The 14323-nt window shown below is 37.4% G+C and overlaps 1 protein-coding gene across 1 annotated transcript in view; it reads left to right on the plus strand.

The window, feature by feature from the left end:
• The window catches only part of MAGI2 (membrane associated guanylate kinase, WW and PDZ domain containing 2), a 1931490-nt gene that overhangs the window by 814235 nt on the left and 1102932 nt on the right, over positions 1–14323 (plus strand). The gene's annotated exons all lie outside the window — the stretch shown is intronic.

The raw sequence follows: 14323 nt of genomic DNA on the forward strand, positions 1-14323 counted from the left end.
AATATAATATAATATAATATAATATAATATAATATAATATAATATAATATAATATAATATAATATATACAGGGCACATGGTGGTTCCAAATGATAAGCACTGGATTGGGAACCAGATGGTCAGAAGTTTGAGCCCACCAGCCAACTCCGCAGAAGAAAGATGAGATGTTCTATTCCTACAAAGATTTAAAATCCTTGGAAACCCTATACAGGTTCTCTATGAATCAGAACCAACTTGCCAGCACTTAACAACAACAACTATACATGTATAGGGTTTCTGAGAAACAGCTTGTGGGTTTGAACCACTAGCCTCTGGTTAGCAGTCCAGTGCTTATGTTACAGAGCCACACCAGGACTGAGGTCAGCACTTCAAATCCAGCAGCTGCTCCTTGGAAACCCTATACAGGGTCACTATGAGTCAGAAAGCTTAACAACTGGTTGTTGTTGTTGTGCCATTGAGTTCAGTGACTCTGTAGAATAAGCACTGGACGGCAAACCACAAGGCTGGGGGTTCGAGCCCACCAGTCGCTCTGCAGAAGAAAGATGAGGCTTTTTCTTCTTCTTTCTGCTCCTGTAAAGATTTCCAGCCTTGGAAACCCTACGCAGGGTCGCCCTGAGTCAGAACCAAGTAGATGACATTTGACAACAATAACAACTATATGTATAAAATTTTAGTCTTGTGTTTCTTAAGAATGTTAAAGTATGAGAAGGTTGTGTAAATTTATAAATCCACTCATCAAGAATTTCAGTTATTCTTATTAGTTAATTACTAACTGGACCCCTATGTCAGCATAAAGAAAGCAGGTCTGTGTATCATTTCTAGGAAAAGAACTTGTATTCATAATGTTTGCAATGACCTGGGAATGCTGAATTCATAGGTATCAGTGTGAGATGTTCAGTAACTTGAATGTTTGAAGGGTGTAGCAATGGTAATACAAATATTGATGTTGTTGTGAAGTGCTATCAGGTCAATTCTGACCCATAGCAACCCAGTATAGGGTTTCCAAGAAGCAGCTGGTGAGCTTGAACCGCCGACCTTGCAGTTCAAGCGACTTTGCAGTCTGGCGCATTAACCCACAGCGCCACACCTGGATGTGATTTAACACTGGAAGTCGGAAAAATGTCCAAATCATTATTTCAATATATTTATAACAAAAATATCTACAGTTTTTCATTAACTGACATGGAAATAATTGAAAAGCAAAATACCATCACTAATACATAGAGAACAGTATGTTGAAATCACTTTATGAATATGCAAATTATTTATTTTTCACTTTCAATTTCTATACACTCTTACATCTGTGAGTGAGTTTCAGGGAAGTGTGAGGGCTCTTACTGAGCATGTATTTATATTTTGTGTTAAAACCGTAGAAAGGCACTGATAATACTTGTAATTTTTTTTTTTAGTTTAGAGTTTAAGAAACTGATCTCAATTTAGTTCTACCACAAAGATGAAAAAATGACATTGAAGTTTCTAATATTTGAGTATCTCTGATCATATGCCTTAATTTATAGACAGTAAGGACTTCTGGCAACAGTAGTGAGGTTGGCCCAGGATCCGGCAGTGTTTCGTTCAGCTGTGCATAAGGTCGCTATGAGTCGGTACCAATTCGATGGCACTTAATAACAACAACAACAAAGACTCCTGGTGTAGTGCTGTGGGTCAATGCGCCAGACTGCAAAGCTGCTTGAACTGCAAGGTTGGTAGTTCAAGCTCACCAGCTGCTCCTTGGAAACCCTATACAGGGTCGCTATGAGTCAGAATCTACTCAACAGCACTTCACAACAACCAAAAATAGCAAGTTAGACATCTTTGTCAAAGGATGTCAAATTACTGGGCTAAGAATTAAGAAGATTACATCAAGTCTCAACTTTCCCACTAACTCACATCTTGACTTTAGAGCAATTCCTTAACTTCTGTGTGCCTTCATTTTGTTTTGTTTTGTGTTTTCTTCTGTAAGGAAGGTGGAGGTGAACAAATGGAATTTACTTGCATCATATTGGAAATTTATCCTGCTGCTGAGCATTGTATTGATTATACTGTAATAGGAATTAGTTGCTAGCAAATCTATTAAACATAAACTGGCTTCTGATGATATCAGAAGGTGGCTCAGAAAGAGATAAAATTCTATTTCATTACCCATTGCTTGTTCTCTTGTCATATTGTGATGATTTCTTATTAGAAAATTAGGAGGTCAAGATACAAAGAAAATCAAGATCTGGGGTTGCTGTTGCATTGTGGGAGGGTATCGGTCATGTAGCTGGACAGACACTACTGAACTGACCACTAGTCAACATCTTTCTAAGAAAAGGTCATTCTAATTTCCGCTATAAGCTTCAGACCAACAAATGTTTGTTCTATGATCATTGGTAATTCTTTCTGTAAATAATAAGGTACTATTGTGGTGCTGTGCGCTAATGCGCCAGACTGCAAAGCTGTTTGAACTACAAGGTCGGCAGTTTAAGCTCACCAGCTGCTCCTCAGAAACCCCATACAGGGTCGCTACGGGTTGGAATCGACTCGATGACACTTAACAGCAACAATTATTTTGTAGGGAGTAATGGTGTGGCGCTGTACTATAAGCACTGGACCGCAGTAAGTTTGGTGGTTCAAATCTACCAGCCACTCCTCAGAAACTCTATACAGGGTCACTAATGATCAAATCCAACTTAACAGCACTAAACAACAGCAGTCATTTCATATAGACTACTATATGATGCCTTTGAGTTGTGGTGTTGGAGGAGAATACCGAAAGTGCCATGGACTGCCAAAAGAACCAATAGATTTGTTTTGGAAGAAGTGCAACCAGAGTGCTCCTTGGAGGCCAGGATCTAAGGCCAGGCTAAGCTCCATCTCTCATACTTTGGACATATTGTCAGTAGGGAACAGTCGCTGGAGAAGGATGTCATGCTGTGTAAGATGGAGGGTCAGAGAAAAAGAGTAAGACCCCCAACGAGATGGATCAGCCAGGTGGCATCATGATGGAGTCAAGTGTGGCAGCGGTAGTGAGGTTGGCCCAGGATCGGACATTGTTTCGTTCTGCTGTGCATGGGATCGCTATGAGTCGGTTCCGACTCGATGGCACCTGACAACAAGAACAACTATTTTGAATAATATGGAGCATTTGATAAATATTAACTTCAAAGTATGTGATTAGCTTGACACCTTTCCAGGCTGGCACAGAACAGCTTCTCAGGACCATGGGAGAGAAAGCTTTGTTGTAACTTGAGACTGAAAGAGTCTTTTAGAGCATCCAGAGCCTTTTAACATGCTATAAGCACTTCTCATTGCTACATGCAAACGTGGGAGGAATTGCTCTGAATCAACGGGGAAGTTGTTGGATCAATTCATAACAACCCCTGTTGTTGTTGTTAAATGCCATTGAGTTGGTTCAAACTCATAGTAACAAACCTGTATAGAGTTTCTGAGGAGCAGCTGGCAGATATGAACCACTTATCCTACAGTGCCACACCTGCTCCATAGAGTTTCCAAAAGAGATCAAACAACATATTGCATTAGGCAAATCTGCTGCACAAGACCTTTTTAAAGTGTTGAGGAGCAAAGATGTCAGCTTGAGAAGTAAGGTGTGCCTGACCCAAGCCATGGTATTTTCAAAAACCTCATATGCATGCGAAAGCTGGACAGTGAATAAGGAAGACCATAGAAGAATTGATGCCTTTGCGTTATAGTGTTGGAGGAGAACATTCAAAGTGCCATGGGCTGCCAAAAGAACCAATAGATCTGTGTTGGAAGAAGTGCAGCCAGAGTGCTCCCTGGAGGCCAAGATGGCCAAACTTCATCTCTCATACTTTGGACATATTGTCAGGAGAGACTGGTCACTGGAGAAAGGATATCATGTTTGGTAAGGTGGAGGGTCAGAGAAAAAGAGGAAGACACCCAATGAGATGGATTGGCCAAGTGGCAGCATCGATGGACTCAAGCATGGCAACTGTAGTGAGGCTGGCCCAGGATTGGACAGTGTTTCCTTCTCTTGTGCATAGGGTCGCTATGGGTCTGTACTGACTTGATGGCATCTAACAACAACAATCTTTCCAGAAGCAGACAACTACACTTATTCTCCCATGGAGGGACTAGTGGGTTTAAACCACTGACCTTTTGGTTAGCAGCCAAGTGCTCCTGTAGGGGGATGGTACTTATATGGTGTTCTTCTCAGTTTGTATCAAGTGTGCTTGGCCACAACAGAGCCTTAATTTTAAAAGTCAGTTAGCATAGATTTTATTCCAATATGCTCACTTACAAGAATATCACATTGCATTAATTTTCTAAATCACAGTAAATACAGCTGGGTCCCCGGTGTGCCTGGATGGTAGAAGTAAGTTTCAGTTACTTTGATGGGTTTCTACTGTCCTTAGCTTTACACAGGGACCCAGGTGTCTTATGTCATATCCACACAGTGGATCCTCTGGCCTATTGTCTTTGGTTCCCACTAGTTACTGTCAGCACACTGGTTCTTTGTGGGTGGAGATTCCAGTGTTCTACCTACAGAAAGGTCCCTTCCTACAGGCCTCATCCTTCTTCCTTCTTATTGAGATATTTTCCTATTTCCCTCTTGTCTCTTCTATTCCTTTGCAACTGTAGCTCGCTGCAATTTTTTTTTAACCAGTTAAGACATAATTCACATACCATAATACTCCCTGTTTTATAATTCTCATAGTAGATGAAAAAAAATTGGCGATGTAGAGAAAAAATACTTTATTGTTTTTCAAATCTCTGCCATTGTTAACTATGTTGTTTTTGCTAAGTGTCCTAAAGTCGGTTCTGATTCATAGCAACCCAGTATATGGCTTCTGAGGCTTTAAATATTCATGGGAGCAGAAAGCCTCATCTTTCTTCCAATGAGTGTCTGATGCGATCGAACTGCAGACTTTGTTGTTCGTAGTCCAGTGTTTATAGTGTGGAGTGGAGAATTGCTCCTGATAGCTAGAACTGACTGTTTTTAGCCTGTAAAACTTCCATTTCAGAGTCCTGGTTAGAAGCAGATAGCACATTCAAATCCAGATATTGATCAAAATATAGGGCAACAATGAGGGATATTGTATAGGTGCTTCTGTTGATCAGCACACCTCCCTCAGCATGATAGAGCATGAAAAGAACCTGTGAGCAATATCCATAGATAGAGATGGCTGTATGAAGGAAATCACTGACAGACATTGAGGTGTTTGCTCAGGCACAGGTTGTTGTTGTTAGGTGCCATTGAGTAGGTGCCGACGCATAGCCACCCTATGCACAACAGAACAAAACACTGCCTTATCCTGAGCCAACCTCACAATTGTTGCCACGCTTTCTGGGGGTCTTCCTCTTGTTCTCTGATTCTCCACCTTACCAAATATGATATCCCTCTTCAGTGACTGGCCCCTCTTGACAATAAGTCTGAAGTATGAGGGAAGTTTGGCCATGAGAGAAGAAGTACCTCTAACAAGCACTCTGACTGCACTTCTTCCAACACAAATCTGTTAGTTCTTTTGACAGCCCATGGTACTTTCAATATTCTCCTCCAACACCATAACTCAAACGGTCTTCCTTATTCAGTGTCCAACTTTTGCATGCATATGAAGCTATTGAAAACATCATGTCTTGGATCAGGTGCACCTTAGTCTTCAAGCTGATATCTTTGATCTTCAAAAGATATCTGTGCAGCAGATTTGCATAATGCAATATGGCATTTGATTTAATGACTGCTGCTTCCGTGAGTTTTGTTGGTTGATCCAAGAAGAATGACGTCCTTGAGAACTTCAATCTTTTCTCCATTGGTAAAAATGTTGTTTATTGGTCCAGTGGTGAGGATTTTTGTTTTCTTTATATTGAGATGCAATCCATACTGAAGACTGTGCTCTTTGATCTTCATCAATATGTATTTTAAGTCCTCTTTACTTTCAGCAAGCAAGGTTATATCATCTGCATATCACAGATTGTTAATGAGTCTTCCTCCAATTCTAATTCCACTTTTTTATTCATATAACTCAGTTTCTCAGATTATTTGCTCAGCATACAGGTTGATTAAGTATGATGAAAGAATACAACCCTGGAACACACCTTTCCTAATTTTAAACCATTCAGTGTCCCCATTATCTATTGGAACAACTACCTCTTGGTCCATGTACAGGTTCCTAATGAGCACAATTAAGTGTTCCAGAATACTCATATTTCCCAATGTTGTCCAAAACATCATGATTCACACAATTGAAAGTCTTTGCATAGTCAATAAAGCACAGGTAAAACACATTTCTGGTATTCTCGGCGTTCAGCCAAAATCCATCTGACGTCAGCAATGATATCCTTCATTCCATGTCTTCTTCTGAATCCAGCTTGGACTTCTGGTAGTTTTCTATCAATGTAAGGTTCCAGCTGTTTCTGTATTACCTTTAGTAAAACTTTACTCACATAAGCTATAAAAGATAGTGTCTGATGACTTCCGCATTCCGTTGCATCACCTCTATTTGGAATGAGCACAAATATGGATTTCTTCCAATCATTTGGCTAAATAGTTATCATCCAAATTTATTGGCATAGATGAGTGAGTGCTTCTAGTATCGCCTTACTTTGTTGAAAGATTTCAATTTGTAGTCCATCAATTCCCAGAGCCTTTTTCTTTGCCAATTCCTTCAGTGCACCTTGGACTTCCTCCTTCAGTATGATTGGCTTTTGATCTAATGCTAACTCTTGAAATGGTTGAATGAAAATCAACCATTTCCTTTTGGTACAGTGACTCTGTGTATTCCTTCCATCTTCTTTTGATGCTTTCTGTATCATTCAATAATTTGCCCAGAGAATCTTTCAATAACATAAGTCGAGGCTTGAATTTTTTTCTTCAGTTCCCCCAGCTTGAGAAATGCTAAGCGTGTTCTTCCCTTTTGGTTTTCTGACTCCAGATCATTGCACATGTCATTGTAATATTTGACTTTGTCTTCTCAAGCTGACCTTTGAAATTTTAACATTCTCATTTCTTCCATTTACTTTAGCATCTCTATGTTGGAGAGCAGTTTCAGAGTCTCTTCTGACATCCATTTTCACCTTTTCCTTCTTTCTTGTCTTCTTAATGACATTTTGCTTCTTCCTGTATGATGTTTTTGATGTCATCCCACAGTTCTTCTGGTTTTTGGTCCTCAGTGTCTAATGTATCAAATTTGTTCTTCAGATGATCTCTAAATTCAGGTGGGATAGATTCAAGGTCATATCTTGGCTCTTGTGAATTTGTTTTCATTTTCTTCAGCTTCAGTCTGAATTTGCATATGAACAATTGATGGTCTGTTCCACAATCTGTGCCTGGCCTTGTTTTGGCTGATAATATAGAGCGTTTTCACCATCTATTTCCACAGATGTAGTCAATTTGATTTCTGTGTATTCCATCTGGTGAGGTCCATGTGTATAGCCATCTCTTAGGCTGCCTAAAAAGGTATTTAAAGTAAACAATTCATTGGTTTTGTTTCTATCATGCAATCCCCAGCATCATTTCTATTATCAAGGCCATATTTGCCAACTACTGATCCTTCCTCTTTGTTTCCAACCTTTGCATTCCAGTCAGCAGTAATAATCAATGCATCTTGATTGCATGTTTGATCAATTTCAGATTGAAGAAGTTGATAGAATTCTTCAATTTCATCCTCATTTGCTTTAGTGTGTAAATTTAAATTATAGTGCTATTAACTGGGCTTCCTTGTAGGCACATGGATATTATCCTATCACAGATAGCATTGTACCTCATAACAAATCTTAATGATGATGAATGTTCTTAATGATGATGAATGTGACACCATTTCTTTTTAATTTGTCATTCCCAACATAATAACATGTGATTGTTAGATACAAAATGGCTAATACCAGTCCATTTCAGCTCATTAATGTCTAGGATATTGATGTTGATGCGTTCCATTTCATTTTTGACAATTTCCAATTTTACTAGATTCATACTTCGTACATTCCATTTTCCTATTATTAATGAATGTTTACAGCTGTTTCTCTTCATTTTGAGTTGTGCCCCATCGGCAAATGAAAGTCCCGTGGGCTTTTCTCCCACAGGCTCTACTCCATTCGTGTTATCATGGTCAACTCTACTTTGAGGAGGCAGCTGTTCCCCAGCTGCATTTTGAGTGCCTTCCAACCTGAGGGGCTCATTTTCCGGAACTGTATCTGACAGTGTTTCTTTGCTATTCATAAGGTTTTCAGTGACTAAATATTGTCAAGTAGTTTGTCTCTCCTTCTTCTTAGTCTGTCTTTGTCTGGAAGCTCATCTGAAAGCTATCCACCATGGGTGACCCTGCAGGTATTTAAAATACCCGTGGCATAGCTTCCAGAATCACAGCAACTAACAAGCCACCCCAGTAGGACAAACTGACAGATGAGTGGTGGCTCAGGCACATATCCAACTTCACTCTTCTATCTCTTGTGTTTATGCTAGTGCTCCCTGTTTGTCAAATCCAACTGGAAGCCAATCTTATAGATGCCTTTCAGACAGGTTAAATTTCTGGAAAACAGAGCAGAGTGATGAATAACTGAAAGTGAATATGCAGGGATAAATGGAAGATAGTTATCTGAACTGCTTCACCTGATTTTATAATGGCCATATTTTGGACTTTTTCCTACTTCTTTCTCTCACCTTTAATAAACAAAAGAATCCATGAAATGAAGGTCTGAATTTTACATATTGTTTTTCCCACACTACTTTGCACAAATGGACTCCTGGTATGATGCTATAAAATAAGCACTGGACTTCTAACTGCAAAGTTGGTGGTTCAAACCCATCAGCTGCTCCTTGGAAACCCTATACAGGGTCCCTGTGAGTCAGATGGCACTTAAAAACAGTGACTGTTAGTTGAATACAAGAACTTATTACAGCACTTTTTTCTTTGTTGCTGTTGTTAAATACCATCGAGTCGGTTCCAACTCATAGTGACTGTATTTAGAGTTTCCAATGCTTTTAACTCTTCGTAGGAGTGGGAAAGCCTCATCTTTCTTCCACAGAGTGGCTGGCTGATTTGAACCACAGAACTTGTGGTTATCAATCTAGTACTCAGAAATTATACATAAACTTTACATGTTAACTCCTAATTTACAGAATAATTGTCCTAAAGAATATGAAGGACAAAATGATGTTTAACTTTTTTCATCACTTCTGAGGATACTTTGAACAAATTTGTTGTTGTTGCTGTTGTTAAGCACCACTGAGTTGGTTCTGACTCATAATGACCCAGTACAGGATTTCTGAGGAGCAGGAAATAAGTTGGGTTTTATTTTATTTTCTAGTATAAGTTGATTTTGATGTTTAAAAAATAGCATGAAAAAGAGAAATAAAGCCTATTGAAAACCGTTTTTAAAGGTCACTTACCACTCATTCATGGTGAGGCACTGGTTCACTCTTTCTGCAGGTAATGACAGCTTAAAAATGTCACCAATTCATATGCAGCCAAATGGACCCTTCCTTTAAAGTTCAGTTGTGAAAATAACCACCAATTGGGGTACATTTTACAGAAAAATTATAATGCTTTCTCTTTTAGTATTCCACTCTCTTGATCACATTCTGGCAATTAAACAATTTATCCTGCTATACAATGCCAGTAGGAGTTAGAAGCACATTTTGTAACTTTTCAAAAGAAAAAAAAAAAAATCGAGATTTATTTTTAGAAGAGGTTTGTAAATGTTAATTGAAATAATGTGGAATGGGGAAAAGCAGAAATGATCAGAAATAAATGGAACACTATTCCATTAAAACCATGTCAGAGTGACTATATGGAGACTCAACCCACTCATGGCAACAGTGACTTTGAGGAAGGAACCTAACAGACCGTGAAGTCTAATCATGAAAATGTGGTTTGGCTGGTAATATATGGACTTTATATTGCAGTCGTTCCTGGTATTAATGGGATATTTTCCAGGCTCGTTTTCCTGCTTTGGATTTGAAAAAAAAAATCAATGGTGTTGAATGAGAAATGCAAGTGTCTACCTCAAACCAAATGTTATACTGTGATTTTTTTTGCCAATAAAAAGAAATGAATTTGTCACTTGGTCCAGCTTTAGTTCCCTTTCTCTGAAGACTGTCATATACTTTCTTAAAATCAATGAGATGGGTGACTCCTTTATCCCATATACCGAATGTCTTTGCTATATATACAATATGGAGTTCTGGTGTGGCACTGTAGGATAAACACTGAACTGCTGACTGCACCATTATAACCTGTTCAAACTCACCAGCCACTCCTTGGAAACCCTATACGGGGTCACCGTGAGTAGGAACTATCTCGACAACACTTAACAACAACAACAAATATATACAATATTCAAGTCTCAGAAAGGAAATGCATCTGTTATTTCCGTTGGGCTATCAGGTTAGGAGTGAGGTGGCACTATAGGATAAGCAATGGACTATGAACCTATCAAGCTGCTGGAGAAAGATGAGGCTTTCTGCTCCCATAATCAGAAGTCCTATACAGAGTTGCTATGAGTTGGAACCCACTACATGGCACTTAACATCAACTTAACAGATGCTATTAAGTGAGTTCTGACTCACAGCCACTTTATTTGTAACAGAATGAAACACTGTCTGGTCCTGTACCACGCTCACAATTGTTGTTCTGCTTGAGCCCATTGTTGCAGCCCCCATGCTAATCCATCTTGTTGAAGGTCATAGGACACTAAATAAAGTCACAGACAGGCTAGATGGCCAACTGGTCCCTTTCTTCTCTAGGTACAAAGGATACCCATAGCTTTTTAGTCCCTTAAGGGTTTCTTTACTTGGGTAGACCTATGTCCTCTTTTCGCTTTGTTCCCATCATCCCTCAGACTTATTTGAAGCACACTAAAAGCCCCTCATACTTATTTTTTAACATAGTATTGTGTTTATTTGAATGTTTTATATAAATCATCTAAGATGTAATGATAGTATATAAATCATAACTATTAATTAAATTGAAATACATATTATTTTCGTCAAAATACAAATTGTATTTCTAGTTTTAAAAGTAATTGTGAGCAAATGTTTAATTTAAAACAAGGGTCTACTATAGATACAAGGAGCTCTGGTAGCGCAGTGGTTATGAGTCAGGCTGCTAACATCAAGGTCAACAGTTCGAAACTACCACCCAATCCACATGAGAAAGATGAGTCTTTCTGCTCCCGTAAAGATTTATAACCTTATGAACCCAATACAGGGTCACTATGAGTCAGAACTGACTCCATGGCACATCACCACCACCACCACTATTTATACAGAATTGAGCGGAGAACCTCACACTACAATTAGAAAAGTAAATGAAAAGGAGACTAGATGTACAGATTCCACTGCGCATGATTCACCATTCAGGAGACAGAATAAAATGGAAAAGCTGCTAGTTTGCTGTATTAAAAAAAAAAAAAAGTCATTAAAGATAATAAAGGGTCATCACTAATCAACAGTCTCAGATACTACATCATGAATTTAATAAGTAGTTTTCTCTAGATAGTAACAAAAGAATTAACAAAATGAGTTGCCTTTCAGAAGAATTAAATGTCCAATAAAATTGTTCAATGATTTTTAACTAGATCTGAGCTGATAACTTTGGACTATGATAGTATAGATTGGATCATTGCTCAAGGAAGAAAACCATTTTTATAATGGGAATATTGTTATAAAAAAATAAAGGATTTCTCTTATTGACAACTTTTTAGAAAACTTTGAAGTGAGCATTAAAATAAACATTTTACAAAAAGTGATTTTTTTAATTGAAGTCAGCCAATTTAGCATAGTATATAAGAAATTTCTTAAAATATTAAATATAAATTGATTAAAATTTTCAAAAATTGCAAATAATTCTCTTTAGCTTTAGAACAACTCTGAAATATAAGTGACACTACCCAATTAACATTTTGGACACTGTTTCCTGAAAAAATTTCCAAATTTATGAACAAAAAATGTTAATTCGTAAGACCAAAAAAAACAAAAAATATCAAACTCTTGGCGTAGATCTTTACCCATCCAAGTAAAATTTCAGCTACATATGGAAACTTTTGTTTCAACCATGATGGTTATTGCTCCAAACATATTAAATTACATAAAAACACATAAAAAGTTTGAAAAATGCTTTTTTTGAGATTGATACATTTAGAATTGTTTCTCATTATAATTTATAATTTCACTTTGAATATAATGCTACTTATAATTCATATAAGTTAGTAATTTACTTCACTAAAACAGACATACTTTTTGCAACTTATATTCTTTTATTTCAAAGTGAAATCAACTCTAAAAAAGACAAACCTCTTTTGTTGATATAGACCTGAATATTGAGTAACTGGTGGAGTTACTCAAAAAACCAGTATGTGAAACTACCTTGTTTAAAAATAAAATTTTAAATTTAAAACAGATTTAGACTTACAGAAAACTTGTGAAAATGGTCTAGGTTTCTCACACTTTGTTTCTCCTATTATTTACATCATACATTAATATGGTACATTTGTTACCATTAATGAACCAATATTGATACATTATTATTAACTAAAGCTAATACTTCATTCCATTTTCCTTGTTTTTTATCTAATGCCTTTTTTCTTTGAGGATTTCATTCAGGAATTTACATTACATTTGGTTATCATGTTTCTTTAGGCTTGGCTTGGTTATGAAAGTTTCTAAAACTCTCGTGTTTTAATGACATTTAAGGAATACCAGTCAGGTGTTTCATAAAATGGCCCTTAAACAGGTTTTGTCTGATGTTTCACTCATGACGATCAGAGAGTTACATGTTGCGGGGAGGAGGACCACAGAGGTAAAGTCACATTTTTATCATATCATATCAAGAGTATAAACTATCAACATGTCTTATCACTGTTGATGTTGTTTTGGTCACCTGGTTATGGTAGTGTTAGATTTCTGTACCGTAAAATTACTCTTTTTCTTCTTTTTCATAGCATCCTTTAGAAGTGAGTCACTAGGCACCACTTAAGCAGAGACAGTTACACTTTACCTCCTTGTTGCTGGAATGCCTACATAATTTATTTTGAATGTTTCTGTATGGAGAGTTGATTATTCTTTGCCAATTATTTATTTATGCAGTCATGTATTCATATCATTACGGTCTTGTCAGTAGTTACTTTACTCACATTATATAGATAGATAGATAGATAGATAGATAGATAGATAGATAGATAGATAGATACTCAAATAGCTTCATCTTTGGTATTGGCAGCTCCCTTTTTACATCTCCCCATCATTGTGTGTGGTGTGTTTTTGGTACTCCCTGATGTTCTGCAAGCACACTTGGCTGCTAACTAAAAGTTCACAAGTCTGAGTCTACACAGGGCCACTTTGGAGGAAAGGTCTGGAGACAAGTTTCCATGAAAACATCCCCTGACAACCCTGTAGAGCACAGCTCTGCTCTGACACTCATGGAGGGCCATGCATCAAAGTTCACTCATTACCACCAACTGGTGTGTTGATTTGTTTGTTTGTTTGCTTTCTGGCAATACAAAATGTTTCAGGCTCATCTTATTTATCTCCTGTTCTAGTACAAAACTCATTATATTTCCTTTTTTTTTCTTTATTCGGTTACTTTTATTAGAGAATGATAGTAAAAACCAAGATTTGGGCATTAAGTTTGCTTGTTGCTATTGGGGTTTCATTGTTTCAAAGCACTCTCAGGACAAGAAGGTTGTTGTTTCTATATTATGCTGAATGCAAGTCCATAATGATGTCTCTAACTAATATGTGCATGTATTATTTTCAGAAAAGATAAATAGGAATCTAGTTAATTGGAAGAAGAAAGTCTTCAGATTTGCACAGAAGACTAACTCTTAGCTAAAGGAATAAAGAAGACAATAGATTTATGATGAATTTCCCAAATCACTTTTATCTTCTTTTTTAATTATGCCTTTCATTCCTGACTCAATTAATTAATTTTTATTTTTGAAATTTCTTTACCCATTCATTATCAAGAGAGGTATGTGAAAAACCTAACAGACACCTTACTTCTTTTAAAAATGTTTTATTGTGAATTATGTGGTAGTTTACATGGGAGAACATTAGTTTTACATTCATCCTATCCTATATTGTTTCATTGCCATGGTTACAATCCCCTCTGTGCATCATCAACCAAACAAAGAGTATATGCAGCAAGCCTGCCCCTGGTGGTCAGCACACACTCCCCTCCTTGCTACAGAATGTCTACCTTTGCATTTCCAACCCTCACAAGCAGTCCTGATAACAATTATTCACTATTCTATCACAAGAGACCTATCCCCATTTCCTTTCATTAGCTTGGCCTAAGACAGATTGAATACTACTCAGTGGAGATTCTACCTTCCTTCATACCCTCTGGATCTAGGTTCCCTCTTGAAA

The sequence above is a fragment of the Chrysochloris asiatica genome, unplaced genomic scaffold (genome assembly GCF_000296735.1).
Source record: "Chrysochloris asiatica unplaced genomic scaffold, ChrAsi1.0 scaffold00010, whole genome shotgun sequence".
Taxonomy (NCBI): domain Eukaryota; kingdom Metazoa; phylum Chordata; class Mammalia; order Afrosoricida; family Chrysochloridae; genus Chrysochloris; species Chrysochloris asiatica.